Source organism: Podarcis raffonei, chromosome 9 (genome assembly GCF_027172205.1).
Source record: "Podarcis raffonei isolate rPodRaf1 chromosome 9, rPodRaf1.pri, whole genome shotgun sequence".
Taxonomy (NCBI): domain Eukaryota; kingdom Metazoa; phylum Chordata; class Lepidosauria; order Squamata; family Lacertidae; genus Podarcis; species Podarcis raffonei.
Genome location: NC_070610.1, coordinates 46833049 through 46860697, shown reverse-complemented (window position 1 = coordinate 46860697; position 27649 = coordinate 46833049).

The following is a 27649-nucleotide window of genomic DNA, read 5'->3' as shown; positions in this document are numbered from 1 at the left end:
CCCCTCTCTTTCAGGGAGGAGAGTCTTTACAGACTCCGCTAACCCAGAAATAGTACCTTGGGTTAAGAACTTTGCTTCAGGATGAGAATAGAAATTGTGCTCTGGCGGCGCAGCAGCAGTGGGAGGCCCCATTAGTTAAAGTGGCACCTCAGGTTAAGAACAGTTTCAGGTTAAGAACGGACCTCCAGAATGAATTAAGTTCTTAACCTGAGGTACCACTGTATACAATTATAAAAATAGATAAAACTATTACAATGATAAACTAAGTGAAACTATTCCAAATGGAGCAGAACAGTATAGTATTAAAATATTCTGTATCTTACCTTTCTTTACAGAAAGTGTTCTTGGTGAGGGGGTGGGAGGGAGGGGCATATGTGCTCATTTTCCACAGATACTACATGCCTGAAAAAGGCTTAGACCTCTTATGTCAATTTTACTGGTTCATCAGTCTTTTCCTATCACGGTAATTTAATGTCTGAAACTGAAAAAGCTGCTAATTTCTTTCTGCAACGTATAATTACCAAAGCAATTCAAAGCACCTCTGTAAGGTGAGGAGAGAAGACAAATGCTAAAATTCTCATTGTAGTCAAGATCTAGAATGGAAATCTGTATGGAGGTTTTTATTGGGTCTGTGAGAATCTAACAATAAGGACCAAGGTCATTCTAGTGCAACTTCCTATTTTCCAAACTCTTTCCAGCTATACATAAGGGGAAGCCAATTCTTCTAACACTTAGCATCCATTTATGTAGGTATATATCAGCAATGCGGGACTAGATCTTACAAAGAGTTGAACTGCTTTGTAAATCTCTTCCATATTCGGACAACATTCCAATTATCCAATGAAACACGGTGATTTTTTTTGTCCTGTGAGAATGTGGCACAGCTGTATTTCTATATAATTTCTGGATACAATAAACATAAGCAGTATGTAGGACAGGGATGGAGAACTTCAGGCATGGGCACCAAATGTGGCCCTCTAAGCTTCTCCAAGTGGCCGTTGGGACTTTCCCAAAGCCACCCCCCTAGCAGACCAGTTTTACATCCCCTTGTGCTTTTTTACCTGACTGCAATGTGTCTTCCTGGCTTGCCTGGATGGATGATAGAGAGGGGTTTGCAAGTGCATCTAGAAACTGGCCTACTGAGCAAATGTTAAATGTTGCTTTGCCCACTTTTTTGCCCAGAAGGTGGCCCAGAAAGGAATGGGGCCCTCACACTCAAAAAAGGTACCCAACCCCTGATGTAACAGAACACTTTCGGGATAGTACAATCCTATGAACACTTATTTATTCATTTTAAAAATGTGTATCTCCCAAGCTTATGGCACTTATGGCAGCTGACATTCAAAATTGAAACTGTATTTTTAAAATATGGCAATTGACAAAGGAGAAACGATTAGCAGTTGAAACCAAACATAAAAAACATTATGCATCACATGAGAGATGAAACCCTACCAGAATAAAATGACAGTCTCTCTTTGCTTTACCCCTTCTTCCCAGTACTCCTTGCTTAGGACAGCCTCTTCCTGTCACCTCACACATGACCCATCACTTTGGCAACCTTTGCCTGCCCAAGCCAAATATTCCTATAGATGGGCCTTCAACACCTTTTTTCATGTTAGCGGCTTGGGTTATCCCCAGCTAGCTATGTGAAGTTGCCTGTGTTTGTGATCCTAAGCTGAATGCAAAAGTGCCTGGATTTGTTTTCAATAACCAAACTATGCTTGCTTCAAGAATTTATGAGTTTGCTCAAATTCTAGCTCTTTACAGAATCTAGAGATTATGGAGAGTCTGCCCCTTCCCCAAACTCATAGCAATACGTTTTCATACAGCAGAAACTGATAGAAGTCTCCAAAGCATCCTCCTAACTTTCCCAGCATTCATTAAATGTAATATTCACATCAAGCAAATCAAAAGGATCCATTGCATATTTTTGTGACCCCTTTCCTACACAGTCCCCATTTTAGGAAGGCTTTCTTTTAATGCCACAAATCACACTTCTTAGTTAAAGCACAATCCTGTGTATGCTTACTGAGAAGTAAATTATGCAGTGCTCGGTGCAACTTATTCCCAGGCACGTGTGCATAGGATTGCAGCCTTAATCTCCTTAATTGGGCACCATGTCTCCACACTGGAAGCATATTGGCAAAGCTTACTGTAGCACTTGACTATACGTTACAACTTTACTACGGTTTGTTGGAAATATACTGTTGAATCCCTGCATACCATTATAAAATATAGGGGTGAGAGTTTGTGCATTGAAAGCAGTTCATTAAACCATCAAGAGTAATGGCTTGGTGATTTGTTGGTGGCTATTAGTAATGCTGACTGTGAAACAGCTGCTTGATTTAATTGGCAAACACTTGTTCTTTTCATTTACAGGCAGAATTAACGCTTCTCCTCTTGCCAAGAAGCTAAAGATTGTGCTAGTCCTGAAATAGGCACTACTTAACCTGGGTCATAATTAATGCAGAAAAAGCCCAACTCACCCAGTTAACCCAGCCTGTAATGCACACCTTAAAGGACAAATGCAATTAAAGCTCAACTGACGTTTGAGGTGAACAGAGATAGACTCTGAAGAAATCTTTAAAGCCTAATTTTCTTCTCTGTTGTCTTATGCAGGCAGCCCAGCAAAATCAATTTGGGAAAGGGAGCAGTGATGGGGGCACTATTCACAATGCAGCATGCCAAACACAAAAAAGAAAAGTGACAGCGATGGTCACCAATTTTGTCCCATGATACTACGGAATGACCTTTCACCTTTCCCCTCTTGTTTTGTTTTGCTTGGCTATATAATATGCAGTACTAATTTCCCAAGAGTCCTACATATTACCTTTTAGTCAATGCTTCCAGAAAGAGTCCCTAATGGTGGCTTTCCTTTATTGATTCTAGTTATGAAGAGCTGGGGAAATGAACTCAGTTCCCCAAATATTGTTGATTATTTTCATTCGTTATGCATCAAAGCTTTACTTCTTCTGCTCAGTTAGCAAAGAAGGAGGTACAAAATTCAGAGACTACATTTCTGTAAATATATTTTAAACACGTTGTTGTAGTTATTCAAACACCTCCATACACATAGGCAATGTACAACAGCAGTATCAAACAATTCAAAACATTATTTTATTTCAATAAAATACACAGTACAATCTAATATATAGTATAATAGTTGGAAACACAGTAACGTTGACACAATATCTAAAGAAAATAAGAGATTCTGCCTTCTTCCTTAAGAGGACTGGCTGGTTAACTCAGCAGAGGACCGCTAAAAGTAAATGTTGTGCCTCGTGAAGCTCAGTTTTCCAGTGTTAGAAGAGATGAAACATAATAGCAAGCGATCAAAAATGGGCTTTCAAGAGTCAATATTACAGTGCTATACCTTTACCTCACAGTCCATTTCCATTGCATCCTTCTATGACAATAATTACCTCCAACATGCAGACGGAAATTGAGACTGAAATATTGTTTTCACTGTTCTTTCTTATATATTGTGTGCAATGCTTTACAGTGCTTGCCATATGGCACAATATCGTGAAGCACTTCAACCCCACTAAGAGGTGTAAGAGATGGGGTGCAACAGAAGCTTTACTGGTACAAAACCTCCCTTTGTGCCATTGGATCATTGTAGTGATAAAGTGCAAACTGTTATTGCACAAGTACACGTGACTTGACATCATACCATGCACAGCATGGTATAGAGCATACTTGAATATTATAGGTGTAAGAATAATAATTTTTAATAATAATTTTTAAATTTATGTCCCGCCCATCTGGCTGGGTTTCCCCAGCCATTCTGGGTGGCTTGTAGCACCCAGGACTTAGAAATGGGCAACACAAATGGTGTAGTAGGGAAGGACCCTGAAGCCAAAACTCTTTGCCTCCGATAGTAAAAACATAGGCATGTTCACACAAACAATCACATTTCCCTGCTGTCTGGATTCTATTCCCTGGCTCTGCCTTAGAAAATTCATGCGTTACAGATCCCCTGAGCAAGCCACACAGTGACTTATCACACCACTAATAGACATTAGATTTGAAAAGGTTTCTTGGCAATATATGCATTATATCCATGTAATAATTTCACACTAATTAGAGACTGCTTCAAAACAACAAGGAAGGGGGGGCACAGATTAAACCAGTAAGCTATCAGCTTCATCCTAAAAAGAAAACCACCTGAGTATATGCACAAGAGGGGAGAGGCTATAGTGCAAAAGAAAAAGAAGAGGAGAAAGGATTATGAGTAAGATCAGTTAGGCAATGTCAGATGGCTATCAACTGCTTGGTTTATTTATTCAATTTATATCCTACTCTTACTCCCAAGGACTCCAGGGCAGCAGACACAGAATGATAAAACATTAAAAACAATTAAAACATTCTAAAAACAGTTAAAATTATTCTCAGCCAATGATCTCACGTTTCCTAGGAAGAGTGTCTTTCAGCCATCAAATATCTGGGCAATCATATACTGCATAACACACTTCAGATCACTGTGGCACCACTAGACAGGTTTCCTCCATAGATCTTAACACACAAGCAAGTCTGGAAGAAGATGCTCCTTCAAATATGCAGAACGCAAGCAACAAAGGACTTTATACATTAGCATAATGAATTTGTCTATGTAGCCATAGATGGCAATGGGCACTCCTAGCTATGAAGGCCTCCTATACCTTCAAAGAGAAATGTGGATCCAGGAGCATCCCAAGACTATGACCTGTTCCTTCAGGGTGAGTGCGACTCTGCCCAGAACAGGCAACCTTTCTAATTCCTCATCCTGTGAAATATCTTCCCATGTGGCATTTGTTTTGCTAGGATTAAGTTAATTGCCCTTCTTCTAGGCCACCACAGTGCCAGTCCAGAAACATACATGGATGGCTTTGGAAGAGGATTAGACAAATTCATGGAAGAAAGGGCTATCAACAGCTACTAGCTATGATGGTTGTGCTATATCTCTACACAGTTGGAAGTAACAAGGCTCCCAAATACCAGTTGCTGAAAACCAAAGGATAAGAGAGTGCTCTTGTGCTCATATTCTGCTCCCTTGTATCCCACAGGCATCTGGTTATGTTTTCACACCTCAGAAAGAAATAGAGCTGAGTGTCATCTGCATATTGATGGCACCTTGCTTCCAGTCACCTAATGGTCAGTCCCAATGACTTCATTAGAGATGTTAAATTGCATTGAGGACAGGATGGAACCTTGCAGAAGCCCATAGCATAAATGGTAAGGCTGAAGTACAGTTCTCCAAGTGTTTGTATGCTGGAGCAGAGCCACTATAATACTGTGCCTCCTAAGCTGAATGTATGATGAAGGTGCTTGGGTGTGCATCTTCACCACATGCATATGGAGCGCCTATTTTGTTAAATCTAAGGGTAGCCTGTGCATACTGCATTGCGCTAGTGGACCATTGAGTAATGTGTGGCAATAAGAACAGATTTATTATCCATATGCCTTCCAACTTTGGAGGATATTTTATTTTCTGGGAAGGACTATAGAACATTGTTTTATTCAATTCTGCTATAAATGAAAGGAATTTTCTCTCTGCGTGTGAGAAAACAAACACAACAAGAAAACAAACTACCCAGCCACAAACATATATTACTTTTTTGAAGAAGAAAAAACCCAAAACAAAACAGCAGGCCTTAGAAGAAAGAGAAAAGCTAAAAGTCAAAGGGCAAATTCCAATTACTGTGACTTGTTTTTGAGAAACTGATTTCTAACCTTTCTAAAGGTTCAGATGAAACACTTACAAGCGGAATTAATCTTGGCACAGTGGATGGGAAAACTTCAGATACATAGTGCACCCTATACAAGTTTCCTTCAACTATCCGCAGCGCTTCAACTCGCAGCCTTTTCTGTTCCCATAAAGTTTGCCTGACATATTTCACTTTTCATGCCCAGTAATAGCTGTAAGTAGCTGTTCAAAGTATTTATGCATTGTATTCTGTGACTTCTTCTGGTAGCTGAAGAAATTAGAAGAAGATTATTTTTCTGTTTTCTGGATAGGTAAGATTTAGTAACCAAAAAATAAATAAAAATGCCACAGACATGACACTATTCATACCATTAACAATTGCATGATATATCTATACATATAATAAAATGCAAGAAGCCCATAATGCTTCAAGTTGCATGACAGCTAACAAACTGGCCTTTCAGAGCTGCTGGACCATCACAATCCAATGGGTACTGAGCATAGGGAAATTTTAGGCATCGAGTGCAGATGAGCATCACTTGGGAAGGAAAAGGAAACTGGGGAGAGAGGTTTGGCCTGCTTAAGCCCTTTATATCTAACATTTTGCTGGAGTAGGATTTAGGAGCCTATGAGGGTGTTGTTGTTGTTGTTGTTGTTGTTGTTTAAAAGTTCTTTCCTCATTCTATCCAGAACACCTCATCCTCATTGTCAACAGGGATATTGCTAAAAAGCATTCCAGTTTGGGTCCAGCCTCCTGTTTTGTTGACAAGAATGTTGCCCCTCACTAGGAAGAATGTCAAGTTCATTGCTACCTTGGCCACAATTTCTATCCAAGTCAAACTTTGTTTAAAAATAGAACTGAAAACTACCATTAAGGTTAACAGTTTGATAATCATATCCTATTGATCACCCTCTATATTTTGTAACCTAATTCCATTTGTGTGTAAGTAAATGTGTTTCCAGAGAAACAGTCACACAAAGGCCAGGCGGGTGAGCTTCACTGAAAAATAGACAGACGAATCCATTAACGGCTTTTTCTCTCGCTTGGCCTTTGAACTCTAAAATAGAGGGTTTAATTGCCTATTTTATGGCTTTAAACACTTTAAATGAATAATAAATTGTAATAACAGCATCGGCACAGTAACTAGCCGGACATTCCTCCTTGAGAGAAGAATGTGAACATCAAGAAGAGTGGCAGAAAGTACTAAGCATGCCTTTATTGATTGGTAGACTGAGCTTGGGAGGCTATTAGGGACATGCAGTGAATCATTCCATCTGTGCAACTAACTTATCTCTTTAGAGCAATACATAAGCTGATGAGGGCTAATACAGGAGAAAGCATCCAACTCATGTCCTTAGTGATAACGGCGTAGATTTATTGATCACAAAATGGCAACACCTTCAAAAAGTGCTATATATAGCAGACAGCTGTTACAGAGCCTAATGTTGTAATTGCACTCCCATTTGGTGTGGGAGTGAGCTTCACAGCATTGTGAAAGGAATGGCAGGTGTCATTTCCTGAAGCAAAAAAAAAAAAAAAAGGAATTCATAACAATCATGAATGCCTATCTCAACCTCATAAAGGGGGGGGGGACCAAAGAAATTCTTCCTAAGTGGAAGTCTGATTATCTCTATGTAAAGCAGATTTCCAAGTCACTGTTGATGCAGTTTTGTGCAACCTCTTATAGTTTAGAGAACATTAGCACTTTAGTTGAATGGCCATATTGGAAGTAATTTCAAAAGGATGCCACTTTTATTTTACTTCCTTTTATAAAGAGTTGCACTTGAGAACAGTAGTCATTATTATTATATTTCATTTATGAATCACTTCCTATGCAGCATCTCAAAATGACTTACAATATAATAAAAGCATATTTAAAACAATTACTGTATACAGTGGTACCTCAGGTTAAATACTTAATTCGTTCCGGAGGTCCGTACTTAACCTGAAACTGTTCTTAACCTGAAGCACCACTTCAGCTAATGGGGCCTCCTGCTGCTGCCGCGCCGCTGGAGCACAATTTCTGTTCTCATCCTGAAGCAAAGTTCTTAACCCAAGGTAATATTTCTGGGTTAGCAGAGTCTGTAACCTGAAGCGTATGTAACCCAAAAAATACGCAAAAAATGATTGCGTATACAAAACTATATCTACCTACCTACCTACCTATATGCAAAAACTCTCTTCTTTGTCCATCTGCCACACAACAGCCCTGCCAGTGGATCTTACCCTCTGGTATTAGCTGCCGTCACCCTCCCACTTCTTCTTGTGCCCCAGATCAGAGAGGACCTGGAAAGCACCAAAGGAATTACTTTTTAAAAGGGTCTGAATCAGTGCACCCAGCACTCCTCAGTTCAACCTACAAACAAAATGCTGGGGAGAACAGGCCTAGCTTCCAGCTGACTTATCCTAGTCCAATATCAAAGTCTTCTGCAGACCCCCCTCTTAAACTTCCTAAAACCCAGGAATCCTGAGACAAACACACCCTGCATTTCCCAGGCAGTTTCCTTAAAAGTTACTTAGAGTGTAAAGGCAGCCCACACTCCCTGGGTCTCCCCCAGATCTCAGAAGACTATTCTGGTCTCTTATAACTCTGATCCTTAACTTTCAGTAGCATTAATTCCAGGAGTCTATGTACACAGGAATTTTGGACCCTTTGAGTCTATGTACACACACTTCAGTGGCCAAATTATGAAAATTTCTTTCAAAAGGAAAGGGTAGAGGAAAAGCAAAGAGCAGGTCAAAACAGAATGCAAAACAAACCACAGCTCTAAAACAGGACTAATCCTAGCCTAGATACTACAACATAAAAATTTTAGTTTACTTCCAAGTTCAGCTTCATAGAAAATCCTGTCTGGATTCCTGATGGGAGGGAATGCAACTGTGAGGGCTGCTCAGCTTTTAAAATCTCTCCCCTGTTCCTGGGAGGAGTGACCCGCTGGCTCTTTCTAAACAATGATATCTGGAGTCAGTTGCTGAGGTGGTCCCTCACATCTCTCAGGTAGGCATCTTAAGACCCTTTTCACACTTGAAGAGAACTGGCAATAAATCTGTGACAGGCTGTCTTAGAGAAGTGGTGGGGCAGACCAGGGCCTTTCTTCACAAACAGCCCCTTGAATCTTAATGCTTCTGCAGAGGAAAATGCCTGAAGAGGACTTATATTTTGCTCCAACTAAGTCATGTCAACAGCCAATGCTTAATTTAATCTTAATGGTATCTTCCATTTACATTTGTTATTATTACGACAGGTGCAAAGCCTGTGGTTCTCTAGATATTGGACTCTAGTTCTCAATGGCCTGCAAGAAGATCAAACACATCCATTCTTAAGGAAATTAGCCCTGAGTGCTCACTGGAAGGACAGATCCTGAAGCTGAGGCTCCAATACTTTGGCCACCTCATGAGAAGAGAAGACTCCCTGGAAAAGACCCTGATGTTGGGAAAGATGGAGGGCACAAGGAGAAGGGGATGACAGAGAACGAGATGGTTGGACAGTGTTCTCGAAGCTACAAACATGAGTCTGACCAAACTGCGGGAGACAGTGGAAGACAGAAGTGCCTGGTGTGCTCTGGTCCATGGGGTCATGAAGAGTCGGACACGACTAAACGACTAAACAACAACAACAACAACAAGTTCTCAACAGTCTCAGCCAGCAACATTAATGGTTGGGGACGATGAGGGAGGCATAGGTTCCCCACTTCTATTTTGAAGAGGGGGGGGGGAGAGACCTAGGCAAAAGCTACAAACAGCTGAATCACCTGCTGAAAGTAATGGGATATGTGCCTTTTTAATTGCCTCTAAAACATGGACCTTTTGTTCAATTTGTCTAAAATTTGGCAGGTGTGATGCCCTGGAGGCCAGTAGAGTACCTGAATATTTCATGCCATTTGGATGGAAAACAGCTCTTGTAACAGGCTACTGGCAAGCTCTCCCATTGAAATTGTCGCTGGAAAAAATGAAAACGAATTGGACCTAATTCCAAATTAGGTCTGCATATGAATGAAAAGCAAATGAATGGATAACAAAGCTAATGAAATTATAATCACAAAAAAATAGAATAAGTAAACCGACAATTCGTACACACCTCTACTTCACACTGCAGGTGGGTGCTCACATAAATGACTACTTTGCCATACAAATATTTTTACAAAATCCCTCCAGTAAAGTAAAAGTAGTAAGTAGTTCAATGGTAGTACACAGGTTTTGCATGAAGAAACTCCCAGGATTATTACCTAGGAGAGGAGGAGCCAACACTGACACATCTTCTGTGTCAAACAAAGAAACGCAAAATGGTGGGGCATGCGCAACATGGATTTTTTAAAGAGGCTATTTACTGAGAACTTTGATGGGTGCCACAGGAGCCACATATTGGCGGGAGCACTGGTTGCCATAGGTACCAAGCTGGTGACCCCTTTAAAGCTATGGTCTTCTGAAAAAACTATACACCCCTCTCTGCTGCCTGTCTGTAGGGTCAATGTAGAGCAGAGCAGTGGTTGCCCCTGAAATCATCAGCTGTGGAAAGTTCCACTTAAACATTCAGTTGTTGAATAAGTTATTTCATTAGAGAGGCTTATTTCCTTGCATTGTTTTTGCCTCCTTGAAGCAAACACTAACTCTTTTTCTGGAGATCTTGGCAATATTGAAATCTGTGGGAGTTTGTATTTTAACTCAGTGCAGGAGCAGGGAGAAGCACATTCTGAATAATCTTAAAATTTAGCTAATTTCACAGATTTCCATGGTGTAAATTTTAGTCAACTTCCAAGTAAGCAAATATTCAAACAGCCTTGCTTGTTTTGCATTTCCACACCATCTTCACTGTAATTTCCTTTCACACAGCTCTTTGGTAAATTGTATTTAAAGATACATTTTCAAAGACCGATTTCAATCACAAATCTGTTCTTTCTTTCCTATGCCTTTGCCCAAGCCAACTTTAAAGTTCCTGTTTTGTTGTCAATAGCGTGAAATTCATAATACAAGATGTGCTTATTTTAAATTTGTGAACAGTTCTTAAATAGTATAGATTTCATGTTATGGCTGAGAGCCTTAGACCCTAACATTAGTTAAGATGGAGAAGACTGCAGAAGGAAACCCAGTGAGATGGGCAGGGTATAAATAATAAAATTACAGTGGTACCTCTGGTTATGTACTTAATTCGTTCCAGAGGTCCGTTCTTAACCTGAAACTGTTCTTAACCTGAAGCACCACTTTAGCTAATGGGGCCTCCTGCTGCTGCTGCGCCGCCAGAGCATGATTTTTGTTCTCATCCTGAAGCAAAGTTCTTAACCCGAGGTACTATTTCTGGGTTAGTGGAGTCTGTAACCTGAAGCGTATGTAACCTGAAGCTTATGTAACCTGAGGTACCACTGTATTATTTTTCTAAGGAATGCTTCCCTACACCATTACCTGCAGACCCTTGCTCCCAGCAAAACATCTCCAGGGTCTCAGCTCTCCTCTTGACCAACATGGGCGGTGGTATGGTCACTGGTGGAGGAAGAGGAGTGGGGGGAAGTGCACCGCCCCTGGCAGCATGATCCCAGTGGGGTGCCATCGCGGCTGCCCCCCCATGTTGGGCGCCACGTCCCTGCAGGCGGCGTGCCCTGCCCCCAGGATACGTGCTACACCCCTGCGAGTTGTGCGCCCCACCCCTGGGGTGCACGCCAGCCCGCCCCTGCCTGCTCTCCGCCCCTCGGTGCCGGAGCACGAAGCTCTGCCACTGGGTATGGTGCAGTGCCAGACCTTGGGGGCTCAAATTTCAGTGGTGCGCTGTGTGATGCCAAAATTTGGTGCCCGTCCACCTCTCAAGCTCCATTCCAAATAGCAGTTGTGGCATCCCCTGATTCTCATTATGTGAGACTAACATTACATGAAATTGAATTAAGTTCCATTAAACTTAATTTGACTCACAATTAATATAGCGCAACCAACATTAGTAAGGTGTAGTAGAAGTGTGGTAGAAGAAGGTAAAGAATAATAAAGAATGATATATTAGAACAATAATCTCTCAGACTTTCTCACCTAAATTTCAATTAATTATTTTCCACATAGAATTTCCTCCCTTTTATTAATAAATCTTCCATCTCCCTTACAAATACTGTGCTTTCTGGAAAGCCAATTTTTACATTCGTCTTCCTCATAGACTTTAGAAATAGATTAATCTATTTGATTCTTGTTAAACTTCAATAATTGCTCTTTCTCCAATCAACACACATCTAATTAATAGGAAAATTATTGTTCTGCTAAATTAAGGCCACTTTTTCCAAAGTTTTGTTGATTGTTTTAGATTGTTTTGCCATTTTTACTATGCCTAAAATGTGAACAGATTTAATTTCTGGAGATCAAAAGAAGAGCTCAGAGGCCACATCCACATTTAAAGCGCTGTAATACTATTTTAACAGTCATGGCTTCCCTCAAAGCATCCTGGGAACTGTAACTTGTTAAGGCTGCTTCTGAGAGTTCTTAAGAGATCCTATTCCCCTCAGTGAGCTCTAATTTTCAGAGTTCCCTTGTCTTGCTTGTTCTACCACTCTGAAAATGGTAGCTGTGTGAGGGAAATATTAGGAAACTGGGTCCTTTGGCTTCACCAGCCAGTAATGTGAACTTCAAAGATCCCAGTGTCATAAGGATTCCTTGTAAAGTTGCTTTCTGCAGAACAAGTGTGGGAACCTTTGGCCATGCTTGCTGAGGCTGATAGGATTTGTATCCTTTTCTTCAGATTGGGGAAAAAATCTTTAATTATTTCTAGAAAGTGCAGGTAATGGGTGCCTTTTGTATCTCAACAGGGATGCTGTGCTGCTCCACAAAACAAGGGCAGCCACTGCTCTGAGTTACTGTAGTGCAGACTTCCTATACTCTACTCTTGAAGGAGACACTGTCCTGCAGAATGCAGCTATCTATTCAATAGGTAAGGGATAAGGCAGTCTCTTGAGGAACCTGTTCCTGAGCTTAATAGAAACTTATAATTTAGCACCAAAACTTTGAACTTGGCCTGGTAGCAGATTGGCAGCCAATACAAATCCCACAAACAAGAAGTTATACTCTGGCAGTAGTTTGTCCCCACAAGGATGGTCGTCCATCAATCAATATTGTAATAGAATTACTTAAATAAAAACAAATTAATTATAACATGTTATGAGGGAGGAATTTTGGTCCTAAGAACTTATCACAGAAGCACATCCAGATGTACTTGCATGATTTCTGTGCTCAGTGCATGTTCATTAATAATAAGTGTTAAGACACGTAACCTTAAATCTAAAGGAGTTCAGGAGACAGTGAAGTATAGTGGTTAGGGTGCCATACCAGGACTTCGGAGACCAGCGTTCAAATTCTTATTGAGTGATGAAGCTCACTGGGTGACCTTGGGTGACTCACTCTCTCCTAGTCTTACCTACATCATTTGTTGCAAAGATAACCTGGAGAGTTGAAGAAACTATGTATTCTACTTTGAGCAACCTGGATGAAAGGTGGGATAAAGGTAAAGGTAAAGGGACCCCTGACCATTAGGTCCAGTCATGACCGACTCTGGGGTTGCAGCGCTCATCTTGCTTTATTGGCCAAGGGAGCCGGCGTACAGCTTCCGGGTCATGTGGCCAGCATGACTAGGCCGCTTCTGGCAAAACAGAGCAGCGCACAGAAATGCCGTTTACCTTCCCGCCAGAGCAGTACCTATTTATCTACTTGCACTATGATGTGCTTTCGAACTGCTAGGTTGGCAGGAGCAGGGACCGAGCAATGGGAGGTCACCCCGTCATGGGGATTCAAACCGCTGACCTTCTGATCAGCAAGTCCTAGGCTCTGTGGTTTAAAACACAGCGCCACCCGCGTCCCTGAAAGGTGGGATATAAATGCAATAATAAAACATGAAGCTAAACAGTAAACATGGGGGGGGGAGGAAATGCAAAGCAATGTATCTGCCCTATTCAAATATGCTCTTTATGATCCATTGGCAAAAAGAATGTGGAATTTGTGAAAAAGATCTTTACATTGCATTGTGGGTTTCATAGGTTTAAGAATGCATAAATGGTTTGCCATTCTCCTGCAGCTTGGGAAGTTAAAGATGCTTTGATGACCAGCTCTCAACAAGGTACTTTTCACAGTGGCAGAGGCAGGCGGGGGGGGGGAGCTCAGAGAAGAGAAAGAGCAAAGGCATGCTAGTGTTGAAGGGGGGAAATGTATCTGCCCTATTCTAATATGCTCTTTATGATAATAGCAAAAAATAACCTTAGCGCATAGCATATCTTGGTGATTAATGATAGGGTCATTAATTAAATCTCATCCATCAGATATTCATTAGTCTCTAGGTAAGGCAGTTCAATCACTGTGATTACTAAGATTTAATACTATAAATAAATACAGTACATTTCTTATCAGCTATTTTAGCAACCTTGATAATATAATGACTTGTAGAGCTCTTTTTCTTCGCTGATTAATTTAAGTAGTTTTTAAATTAATATGATTTTATTTCCTAACATTATGCTTACCAAAGGGAAAAAAGGTTTTTGTCTTCAGTGCTTGTTACAAAAAAAAATTACCCCAATGCATCTGAGTTTGACTTCTATAGAAAAGGGCAATATTACATTTTTAATTATTGTGGAAGCACAAGTGTATTTTTGCTCTTATACACCAGACAAGGATATTGTGATACTGTTACTGTAATGTTGAGGAGTTCAGACCATATTTTTCAGTGTGTGCTGGCGTTCACTCAGGGGAGGAGGAAGGGGGTGCTGTGGGTGCAGACCGCCCCAGGTGTCACCACTGAGGGGGGTGACAAAATGCCAGGCAGCACTCACCGCAGGGACTGCAGTGTGCCCTAGCCATGCATCTCTCTCAGAAGAGACGTGGTGGCTTAGGCGCACACAGGCTCTGTGCTGCCCAAACAGTCTGCCAGCTGCCTCCCCCCCCCCAGCTGTAGGGCGGCTGAGTAGGAGGAGGTAGGCAGACTCCAGAGGCCCCGCGGTGTGCCCCACCCCTATGGGCGGCTCGCCCTGCCCCTGGGTGTGCCACCCCAGGCGCCTGAGCGGCTTCCTCCACCGCTTCATTCACCAGGTTCTACGGCAGTTCTAGTTCAGGTCTCCCAGAAATACTCTTAGAGGCTGGGCCCTAAGACAGCTGACGACATAGATTTCTGGTCAGCTTTTTATCATGCCTAATGGTTGGTTTAGTTTGTTATACAGTGGTACCTCCAGTTATGAACTTAATTTGTTCCGGAGGTCCATTCTTAAGCTGAAACAGTTCTTATACTGAGGCGCGCTTTCACTAATGGGGTTTCCTGCTGCGCATGCACCTCCGGCGCATGATTTACGCTTGCATCCTGGGGCAAAGTTCGCTCCAGGAGCAACTACTTCCGGGTTAGTGGAGCTCGTTACCCGAAGCGTTCACAAGGAGGAGAGTACGTAACCAGAGGTGTTACCATAAAGTATTTTTGCACCATCCTTTGTGCAGTTACTAATGACCATTTTCACATTAAAACTGAAGATGGCTTAGGTTTTAAGTTAGTGATGAATGCAGCTGGGACTCCATCTGGCTCTGTTATTTCACTTATTACCTTGTGCAATCTGAGGGTATGTTACTTGGAGGATTGAGGGTCTACTACCTATACTAAAGACCAGGGGCAGAGAACCTCAGTGGCCTGCCAAGTCTCTATCTGGCTCTCTGGGCCCTCTCTAGGCAACACACCCTTCCCAGTGACCCCACACACTTGCTTCACACACTTTGGCAGATTTTCCCTGCCTGAGATGTGCTCAACTCTGTTAATGCCCTTGCTTGCCTAGATGGAAGGTGGAGGTGTGTGTGTTTATAGAAATGACCCTCCTCGTTTCATTTACATTTATTGCTCCATTCACTTTTGCTTTTGGTCCACTCACCACTGTCACGTGACCCTATAAAGGAAAGCAGTGTTTGGGCTGAAAAATGTTCCCTGCACTGCTCTGTGCCCTTGAAGTTCATGCCTGCAGAAATTTGTCACAGCTGGCACTCCTTGTAGGTTCACGGTTTGGGAGTTCTTCTGGACTCAATACTTTCTGTGGAAGCACAGGTGGCAACAGCAGCGTGGAGTTCCTTTGGTATCTTAAACATGACACTATGCAGAGAAAATGGACACCAAAGTTATGCATGCACTAGTTACATGTTCTGGAAACTTCAGCTGGGTGTTCACCAACTACGAAATATGAACACACTGCACCATTCCTTTACCAATTTACGAGAAACTTGTGTGTTTCTGGGCACAGTTCACAGTGTTATAAGCAGTGCATTCACCCACATGACTTTGCTTGTGCATGGAAATTGGTGTCAGAGGCCCTACTTGATGGTCTACCAAGAAGATGTTAGACCAATTATTCTAGTGTGATTCACACCTCAGGAGGTGGTGGACTCTTCAATAGAGGTTTTTAAGCAGAGATTGGAGGACCATCTGTCATGGATGCTTTAGCTGAGATTCATACATTGAAGGAGGTTGGAAGGGATCCTTGAGAACTCTGTAGTTCTGTGATTCTATAATAGCAAATCTGGGTTTCTTTTGCAGAATATATGAAAAATAGCCATAGGAAATACATAGGAAGCAGGTATATGATTTGTTTCTTTCTCACCCCAGGCTATATTGAGAAGGAAGATTTGGTGGCGGGAGGGAGGGAGGGAAAATTCTCATGGGAGGGAGGGCAAATTCTCAGCTGCAGGACTGGAACAACAGTGGGTCAGTTTAGATGCTTTTGTGTTCCATCAACATAAATATAAACCCATGATTGTGACTATTCCTATATTATATAGATTAAGTATCAAACAAAATAGTTTGAAACAAGCAAAATAGTGTTTGACTCTCATTCTTTCTGATTTTTTTTTATACAACAACAAGAGCCTCATTCTAATTATGCATTCTCTGCCCCTGCCTCATCTCATGGCAATGAGCTTTTCAATCTAATTGTATGTGTTTTGTGGATAATTTTCCCATTTGTGTTTTGATTTGACCATCTTGCAAATTCATTTCCTTTTGTCCTTGTGTTATCAGATGAGGCAGGCTTGGAGCTGATGTCCTTCCTATCCGTTCCACATATTGTTGCATAAATAACTATGCCGCTTCTAATTTGTCTGATTGTTAAGGTCAACATTTGCAAACTTTCCAGTCCCTGTGATGATGTGAATTTTGCCATGCCTTTAATCATGCTCAAATCACTTTCAATTCTCCAGCCCCTCTTGAGAAGGTGACTAATATTATACATTACATACCAAATAAGACAGAACCTCTGATAAACATTATGATGCCATTATATATTATTCTCCATCCTAATGCTATTTTGTTATAAAGCTGCCCAATAATAATGGGGATTTTTATGGAAATGACTAGATTTCTATGGAGAAACTCTTATATTTCATATAATAAAAACAAATACATATGTGAATTATAGAAAGTTTATCTCCTCCTCCCCCCCCATGTTGTTTTAATGAAAATTAAGAATTTGCTTTCTAAAAACCTTGAATAGTTAATTTAATCGCCCTTCTAGCTCAAATAGTAAGCATGGCCATTTCGTGGCTTTTCTGCGCTTTCTCTAATCACTGTTCTAAATGATTTAACATTCCCTCTTCACCTTGTTTGTGGGTACAACTAAGGAGGAGGGTCAGGCAACAAGTTTTTTTCCCTGGACCTCAGGGCCTGTCAGTCTCAAAAGCTTAAATGAAAGGATCTGTCAATCTTGGTTCTCTCAGTTTCTGGTTTTCCAAATCTCAAACAGTTTTCTGCAGCAATTTCTTTTTAATCCTTATGAGAATTCTTCAGCATTTTAGTCCATAGCTTGCCAAGTTGCTGACTGAAAAATGAGTGTATTATTTTGTCAGTATTATGTACTATTGCTGCTGTTGTTTATTTCATTTATTTATATACCACTTATATGCCAAAATGGCTGCTAAGTGTTTGGCTGCTTGTGAGTTTCTGGGGTGAATTTAAGGTTCTTGTTCTTACTTAAAAAAAGGTAAATGAGTTGCACCTTTGCAATGTAAGGGCTTCCTTCTTCCACATGTACCTTCCTGTGTGCACTGGAGGCCTTGCTCCATGTGTTCCTACTAGCTGATTTGGGTGGCTGTGTACTAGGTGCTTGGCCTTTTCCAAAGGGGCACCACCAACATTATGGAATTATCTGTCCATAGAGAGGCTCATTTACCCCCAACAGTATATGTAAATCCTGAATCTTTAAGCAAGCCTTGGGGTTAGTTTATTTTTATTGCTTCTTCTTTTTTATTATTCTTTTTTTATTTAGTTGATGATAACTTTTAAAGATTCTCTGAGTTTTTCTATGTGTCTGTGTGTGAGTGAGAGAGATAGTGTGAGTGAGTTTACTCTCTCTCTCTCTCACACACACACACAAATGCTTTGGCTCTGCAATATTGTGATGTTTTAGTGTTTTTGATGTTAGCCACTTTGAATTAATGTACATGAAAAAGTAGTATAAATGAAATAAGAGTGCCTGCATTGCTCCTTCTACTAACAGCATTGTAGTCTTTGAATAGTAGTGGGAGTAACAATAATAGATACTTAAATACAATATGCAACGTTAATAAACTACATGCTAGGCTTTTTGTGTGAGATTATGTTGATGTTGATGATGAAGATGAAGATGTTGTTGATTTTTTTAAAAAAAGAAACTTAACATCACATTACAGACGATTGTTGTTTGTTTTGTTTGTCACACTTGAAGCTGTAGGACAGGGATGGAGAACCAGTCCTGGCCATAGGGCAAGATCTTTATCCCCTGAACTTCTGGTGAGCCCAAGTTGACAGGTAGGCAGGCCATCCCACTTGTCAATCACCTTTCATCACAGTAATATGAGTTGATGCTTCACTTTGAATGCTTCTCAGCCCTGTCTCAGCTTCTTCATATGGCTGCTTCTTCAGCTTCAGATTCTTGACCATACCTTTCTCCCATTCCAGTGCTGCTGTTTTGCTAACTTCAGACAGAACCCTTTAATCAATCAAAAGTTACACAAAATGAGATATTGCCAATCCAACATCTCATCCCCCCTCCTTTCAACTAAGAAGCAGTGAGTTCAAATGAAGTGTCTGCTAAAGGACCTACCACAGCCCGACCTTTTCTAAATTCCACTGTCCCCTATAAAAAATAATGGGCTCTAATGTCAACTGACATAATGGAAAACCTTGCAAGGCACATAATCACCTCAACTGTATCAGCCTAACTGTTTCTTGGATGATTGCCAACCGAAAACCACCTGTGCAGTCTATCTTCACGGCCTCTTTTAGAAATCACAGTGTTAACTCTTTACCCTCATTTCGTTCACAAACCAGTTTTCATAACAAAACAACATTATTACATATCAATTTATATTACACTTTTGTAAATTTAACTTCCTTTTGCTACTGTTTCTCCAAGGTTCTCTTCTTGAGGATTGTGACAGTGACTTCCTTTGAGCATTCCTGTTCCACTGGCCTCAGCCATGAAGCTGTAAGTATAGGGTTGAGGAACCCTGTTGAGCCTGAAGCCGACATTTCTTCCAAGTACCACAAACCACTGGCAGCAGAGGCAGATTTAGGGCAGGGTGGCCAGTTCCTCCCTCACAAAACACCAAGTCGAGGGGGTATCTTCCTGCCTCCTTCCCAAAGCCTAGTGCTTGCCTAGCTTTGTGAAGGAGATGGAAGGGCTCTAGAACCCTGCCTGAGCACCTTAGGCTTCCTTCCGAAAGCCTGTTGACTCACATATCCAGCTTTAGGAAAGTGGTGCCCAATGAAACCTTTCATGGAAGGCAATGATAATGATGAGGGAACTCTCCCTCTCCCATCCCACAGCAAGCCCCTTTGTTCTCCTAATGGCCCATCATCTCAAGAGAAAGCTAGCCTGGGTTAGCTTTTAACACTTGCTAGATCCAGAAATTAGAGTAGCCTGGCACCCATTTTCACACTCAAGTCTTGATTGAATTCAAACACTTTCTGAATCCTGAGATTATAGGAGTCTGGCACCCACAAATTTATAACAAAATTGTCTTTCTAAGCAATAAGCTGACTTCCCAAAATTTCTAAAATGTTTTGCAAAGGTTTTAGATTCTTAGTTCTTTCATAATTCTTTATAAGGCAGCATCCAAACCTGTATTTTGACCTAGTTCTTTATGTCTATTGAAGTCATTCCTCAGTAATTTAAATAAAATTGCAAACAGAGTTGAAAATAGTGGATTTTTGTATTCCCATTCTAAGAACAGCAGAGCAAATACGTCAGATAACTTGCATTGCATTAGATATTCTAACGCACAGTGCCCTGTAAGAGGCTTGCAGATGTCACAACAATCTCATCATATTGTCAATGAAAGTCTGTTGAGACCATATTCTACAATGTCATGATCAAATGAAACAATGTCAGAACAAGCCTCAGAGACCTGCTCTTACTGCAGCAAATTACTGTGACAAAATTACTTTAGTAAAATTCTATGAGAGTGGTCGTAAACAAAATTACTTTAGTAAAATTCTATGAGAGTGGTCGTAAATCTTCATGCACCATTCAATGGTACACGGTCAGTGCATATATAAAACATTTAAACTCTGTGACTACAAAACTAGGAGAAATCAGGGAAACAGCAGAATTCTTTAATCTCCCGTTGTTGTAAAATGCAACAGCACACAGTTTTCCTGGGTGGATTTATGTAGTAGAATGGAGCAAAACCAAATGTGCATTGGCAGGGGGACATCAACAATATCAGTCATGGGTTACCCATGTCTATTTTGTCTCTGCTACTTTACTTCATTTCTTACCCTTTAGCCCTGTCCACTGCCATCATGTTCCACATCTGTCTCAACTTCCCAGAATTTTTTTAAAAAAATTATTTGGTTGGGCTGCTGCTGTTTGTTATAATAGTCGTGAATCGTTAACACTATTGTATTACACTTTTGTGTCAGAACAGCATGGTATCAAAGGCTTTAAATAAATAAATATCTGCTAGTTTCCCCCCAGTTGTGGCATTCCTATTTCCCACTCTAAGGTCATGTTGAAGCACAGTAATCCAACCTTATGGATCTTGCTGCCTCAGGAGACATACAGGGCAATGACATGGTTTTTATTTAACTGCCAGGTTAGAAACATTTTTATTCAGAAAGGCTTTTTACTGCTGGATGTTTTTTTGTTCCCAATGGAATATGCATGTCTGCTGCTCTTGGCTTTTATCTGGTTGTGTTTTTATGTTTGTGTTCATTGTTGGAAGCTGATTTACTACAGTGTCAATATACACTACTGTGTGTGTGTGTGTGTGTGTGTGTGTGTGTGTGTGTGTATACAGTGGTACCTCAGGTTACATACGCTTTAGGTTACATACACTTCAGGTTACAGACTCCGCTAACCCAGAAATAGTGCTTCAGGTTAAGAACTTTGCTTCAGGATGAGAACAGAAATCGTGCTCCGGTGGTGCGGCAGCAGCAGGAGGCCCCATTAGCTAAAGTGGTGCTTCAGGTTAAGAACAGTTTCAGGTTAAGTACAGACCTCCAGAACGAATTAAGTACTTAACCCGAGGTACCACTGTACACACACATGCATACCCTCCAATTCATTGAAGCAAAAAACCAGGGTGCACTCCCACACAATTCATGCACATTTTGGGGCACCACACACTTTTTCGGGGCAAGATCACAGCAAGAAAACATGCAAGATCATGGCACCCCAAATGGCCACCGTGCTCTCACATGAAAAAACAGGATACCCTGGTTGTGGGGTATGTGTATGAAAACACACACACAAACACTCATGCATCTGCATGCACACACGTGTGTGTGCGTGCACACACACTTAGGAATATAGGAAGTTGCATTACCAGGCCATTGGTCCATTGAGCTCTGTATTATACTGACAATACAGACAGAGAAAATTGTTATTCCTATCTGGAGATGTTGGGGAATGAACCTGGAATCTTTTGCATGCAAAGCAGATACCCTACCGCTGAGCTACAACCCTTCCCCAAACTTCAGGAAAACTTTCTGCACAAATTATGTGAATTAACAGCGTACTAGTTGAACAATTACCAGGTTTCTCTGCCACTACATGTGAATTAAAAGAGAAAGGCAACTCTATTCAAAATGGTGATTTGGAGGTGTATACCTGAATCACATGATCTAAGGTTAAACACTCACATGAAAGAGCAGATAACATGAACAGTTAACCCAGCTAGAAGCTTGAACAGGTCTTTCTAGCTTTGGTATACCTCAATGGAAATTTCCATTGCTAAACTCTTCATTATTAAAAATGGTAAACATTTTTATATTGTAACCTATATTGGAATCAATTAAGAATTGGCTAGAAAGCAAATAAATTAATGCTGAGATCTAGATTTCAAGTCCCAGGGTTACAACCACAGGAAGGAGGGTTCTGGCCCCTTCAGGGATGCCCTATCTGTTTCATTTTCTGCATTCAGGGGGAGGGGAGTAAGTTTGTGCTCTGGCTTTCTTATCTGTTGTGATGGTGTGTATAGATACAGTATTCTGCCCAGTATTTCGCACAAAAGTAATTAAATATTGGACTACCTGGGTATATGTTTGGCCTGTTCTACACTGATTTCTCACCTTCTCTAAGGGCCTTCAAAGCTGATGACTGCACACAGGTCTTCATTTTTTCTTGCTAGAGGTTACATTTGTGGACCTCCACAGTTGCTGTGGACTTACAGGTACACTGGGAACTCATTTAGCCCACTGTATTTAAGTCTTAACTTTGGAAATTCTTTCCCTTTTTCAAACTTTTGTCTTGGGCGATATTAGCAACGTTTGAAGGTCATTTTTTGCCATATATTTTCCACAGGCTGTTCTCTAGCACTCAAGTTTCTGAGTTCATTACTTTTCACCCGTAGGCTCATGTCCATCAGAAAGGCTGCCATCGAAGACACAGGGAGCTCTAACAAGATATTCTAAACCAGTCAGCTAAGAAGTGTGCCAAGTAGTCCTGCTGAAGATTACTGAAGGGCAAAACAATAGGGCCGCGAAGACAATTAGATGGAATTACATAAGGAAAAATTATGAATCTTACAGTCTATCCAAACTGTGAAACAAACAATAAAATCAAAGAGTTCCCTTTAGAATCCAGTGTCATATCTGCTCAAATGCATTATAGCTGTGGTTTGCATTTGCTGTCACAGTTTTTAAATGGCAAATACGATCCCGGTTTATAGTTGATTGGTGCATTGCCATCCAGTAGCTGGGAGCACTTTTATGCATCCTTCCTAGAGCTGTGTGTACTCTATGATAATTACAATTCTAAAGAAAGGCAATCCAAATTATGAACCAGAAAAGTTACCATCTATATCAATTAAGCATATTGTGGAAATTTGCTTGACTTCTCATATTGTGCGCAATCCATTCTGGGGTGCTTACAATTTCCATGCCCCCTCCCCTCTTTCTGATGCTAGTATTTAGCTTCTACCTATTTCACAAGGAAATATGAAGTGCTCTGAATTCCTGCCTGCAATCACAAGCAATCTTAGACCAAACTACATGTGGCATTAAAGTATAGCAGTAAGAATGCCAATGGAAAATATCTTCTGGGACAATAGCAGCTTTAAATCAGACCATAGCATGTGAAGAATAGGTTAAAATAAGGGATTGGAAACCTTTTTGACACCAAAAGTCAAAACCTTTCAGAATTCACCTACTACTGGTGGTCAGGGACAGAGGCAAATGTGGGCAGAGAAACGAATACAAGTTTTATCTTTATACAGTTGGTTAGCCGCTGCATACCCTCAGCATAGCCCCCTCTATCCTCCAGGCATGCAAAATGCATTATAAATTTCAGGGAGGGACACATTCCAGCAAGGCAAAAACACTCAAAGAGGGTCCGTGGCCTGGGAGAGTTGCAGACAGAGAAGCTTAAGGGGTCCCTGGGCTTGAGGTTCTACATCCAGAGTTAAAGACGTTCTCCCCATGTACTTCAATCCTGATCCTGCTTGCCCCATTCCACACAAATACTAGAAAGGATGCAAAGCTTCCCTGTTAAATGTTTCCATTCGTGTCACATCACATGTTATTTTGAACCTCATTCAAGGAACCCACAGGTTTTTAAGATCATACTATCAATTATGGGACCACGGGTGGCGCTGTGGGTTAAATCACAGTGCCTAGGACTTGCTGATCGAAAGGTCGGCAGTTCGAATCCCCGTGCGACAGGGTGAGCTCCTGTCGTTCGGTCCCAGCTCCTGCCCACCTAGCAGTTCGAAAGCACTCCTAAGTACAAGTAGATAAATAAGGACCGCTTTCTAGCGGGAAGGTAAACGGCATTTCCGTGTGCGGCGCTGGTGCTGGCTCGCCAGATGCAGCTTCGTCACGCTGGCCATGTGACCCGGAAGTGTCTTCAGACAGCACTGGCTCCCGGCCTCTTGAGTGAGATGAGCGCGCAACCCTAGAGTCGGTCACAACTGGCCCTGACAGGCAGCGGTACCTTTACCTTTACTATCAATTATACGTAAGGGGTTCAGATAACACCCTCACACATGAAAAGTAAGCATGGTGGGGCTCACAATATCCATGCCAGTGCAGTCCACAGGTGTGGTTGGCATATAAACGGGCTCTATACATGTGCCGATGAGCGCACATAGACTATCTTCCCATGCCAGCCAAGCAGCTGAATGGCAGGGGCATAGCTACTGCATGCCTTCGTGATGGAGGTGGGACTGGATCACACAACCCCACTCACATATTCAACTCATAGGGATAGGGTATTTTCACAGCCATTATAGCTAAGAATGTGTTTCTAATAAAGTGGACACTGAGATTCTAAGTGAGCTGGATTACCAGCCCTATACCACACCCTGCAAAGCCACACTTTTTTTTCATCTTGCAACATAATTATGGCATACAATCTTCTCTTCAAACTACTCCAAACAGCTAAAAATTATATTTCTGTTCATTGGGCTTACCATCCATAGCTCCACCATTTTAGCCTTTTCAGCTATTCATCAAAGTGAATTTGCATAGAGAAAAAGCAATATTGCAGTGACAGGCTCTACCCCAAGCTATTTTATTAGGAATCTGTGGCGAGTCTTTGTAGGGCTCCTGACTGCACACACAAAGATCTCCCTGGATACACCTGTTCACATACATGCACATGTGTATACAGCAATCCAGATGTTCCTATGAGCTTACCTATGTTGTGAGTGATGCCTGTCACTGTAATGCCACTCCTTATGGGCATTAATTTCCCTAAGTTGTCCTACCTCTTATGGGTGATTTCCCTCATCTAATATTGCTACAGTGATTTTGAAATTCATGTTTATTTCCTTGTGTGGTATTTATGGCAGCTCTTGAAGCAGAAGCGAAGAAACAACAAAAGATTAAAAGGAAACAGAGCAACAATGAAGGCTTTCTCCCTTACAATGAAGCATGTGGTAACTGTCAACAACTACTAGTCTCAAACATTTCCAGCAGGTCACAGTCAATGTAGTCAGAGAATGACAGGCAAATTGAACAACATTGTTAAATCTTCAAGCATTTTTTAAAACACCAACACCTTGATCCCATCCGAGTTTAAAAGGACTGGCAATCATAAGAACAATAGTTTCACTTGGAAATTTGGTAAATTGGGAACCAGTGGGAAATTAAAAATAAATAAGGAACAGTACCATATGATTCATATTTCACATGCTTGTACAATCTAACCACTGAAGTGCAATAGCTAAAGCATGTGCTACAGGTCCATTTTTTAAGGGATTTTGGTTCCAATCCATATACCAGATACCTTTTGAGGTGTGCAATTGAAATATATAATTCTATGTCAATGCTGCTCCACAGTTTATGATTTCATTCCAGCTGCATCCATCAGTCAGACTGTAACTAAATACAGCTGAAATATCATAATTTGGTTGGCATAATCTAGTGGGGAGAAGATTAGCAGCTCTGCTCTCTGTCATAATCTTCTCTGCATTGTGAACAATCTTTAAAGAAGACTTGCACTGCTGCCTTTACTTTTAGGTTGATGATTGGATAACATGTGCTATGTAATCAGATGTATGCTTAATCAAAAGTCATTAGGTTCAATAGGACATTCACTAAGATAAGCATGCATATGATTACAGCCTTGATGAGGGACACCATTAAGTTCCTTGTGTGGCAGGAGCAAGACAGAAGAGTTCATTTTCTTCTGGATGAAAATGCACTGGAAACACATGTAATTGTAATATTTATTTTATTATTTACTTCTAACTCTTTGCAAGAGGACATGTGCATTTGTTCTGTTGTATTATACACACTTTACACTCAAAGCATGTTTAAAGTACATTTCCCCCTCAAATAATTTGGGTGGGCACTGGAGTTTGATAAGGATTGCTGGGAACCATGATTCTGTGAGTGGAGAAACAACAGTGCTCAAAATTCACTGAGGGGGGAAATGTGCTTTGAATGTGCTTTAAAGGTTGCAAACATAAAGCCGAACATATTGGTATCAAATAAGACTCTTAGCAGCAGGCAGCAGATTGACTATTCCTGTATCAGATTCCCAAAGAGAGCCCACTATACCCAAAGGCACTCCAGCTTCAGCCAAAACGCTGTTCTTCATCTCTCTCAGTCCCCAAACTGCCAAACTATCTCCAAATTATTCCTCTCTCATATTCTTTGCCAGGAGAGGGTCGAATTTCCAAACTTGGATGGATTTAGAGTATTAGAAAATTCAATGATACCCGTTTTTTTAATGATACCCGTTTAATAAAATGTGGTCATTCAGTGTCTCTAACACAAAGGTTCTGAAAAACAGCAACATGATGGAAATGTAGAAACTCTTAGATGCCAGTTACTAAATTATCTAACAAAACTTCTCCTTGCCTCAAGCCACAATTTCATATCTTCTCTCTTCAATATTCAAAATGGTGGCAAGAGGTGGCACCACAATATACAATCCCTTTCTCTGATGGAAGCAAAGCTATAAAGGTTTCATTATTAAGTTTTCTAGATACACCTCCATGTCCTGAAGAACACCTAAAAATCAGTCACACTGGTGGCAAAACCAGAGATGATAGTAGGAGATCCATGATTATCCAATATTATCCTGTATTTTTAAATGAATAGACACTGTGGGAGAGGCTCTATATAGGTCGCAGTTACCTCACAAAGTTTCCTAGTGGAAATCACCCACCCATGCATATGATCATGGACATATTGCTAGGTGGCAGGTAAATATTAAGGCACCTACCCCAAGTTTCCCAATGCCCAAGTATGGATCTCATTTGAGTCCTTCTTCACAACTGCTTTCCTCATTTCCCCCTTTCTTTATTCCTTGCAGATCTGAGCATGTTTTCTCTCTCATCACCTGGCCTTCAGCAATGCCAGTTAGCAGGTTTGCAGTTCTGATGGTATAGTTCTTTCCACTTGTTGGGCTCAGTATGTCTTAAAAGAGCTGCACTCTTTGCATTTTGCCTAAAATAGCATATTTGCTTGAAGCAAAAATAGGGCTTATACAATTCTACCCCAAAAAAAAATTAAAAAATGAATTTAAGCAACTTTATAACTCCTGAACAGATTTGTTCCTTGAAATACTATCAGGCTATGATCAATGACTTCTCCTAAACTCCTGTTCAGTCACAGTTGTATATCCCATGGTTATATTGCATGCATTACGGCTCAGCTGGAGTGGGGGAGTATTTCGCATGCTAGGAAAGAAGTGAGTGAGGCTGTTTTTCTCACCAATGGCTAAAATGTAAAAAATAAATAAAAATGAAATACTGACACTGACAGATTTGGAAGCCCGATAAAGTTATCGTTATTGTAGACTGTCCTTCAATAAAAGTTCTCAAGGGGTTTCCACAATTGGCAAAAACAAAACAAAAAAACCCCCAAACATTTATAGAAACAGCATTACCTATACTCAAATAAGAAACAAAGAATACTCTCACTCACTAATTAGCAGATAAACAACTATTATCCCTTTACCCTCCTCACACTACCCCAAAGTTAGGCCAGCTGTGGGTGGGTCCTGCATCAAGGGACCATCAAGGGATGCTCTGGCATCTCTTTGCTCCCTTCAGGGGGG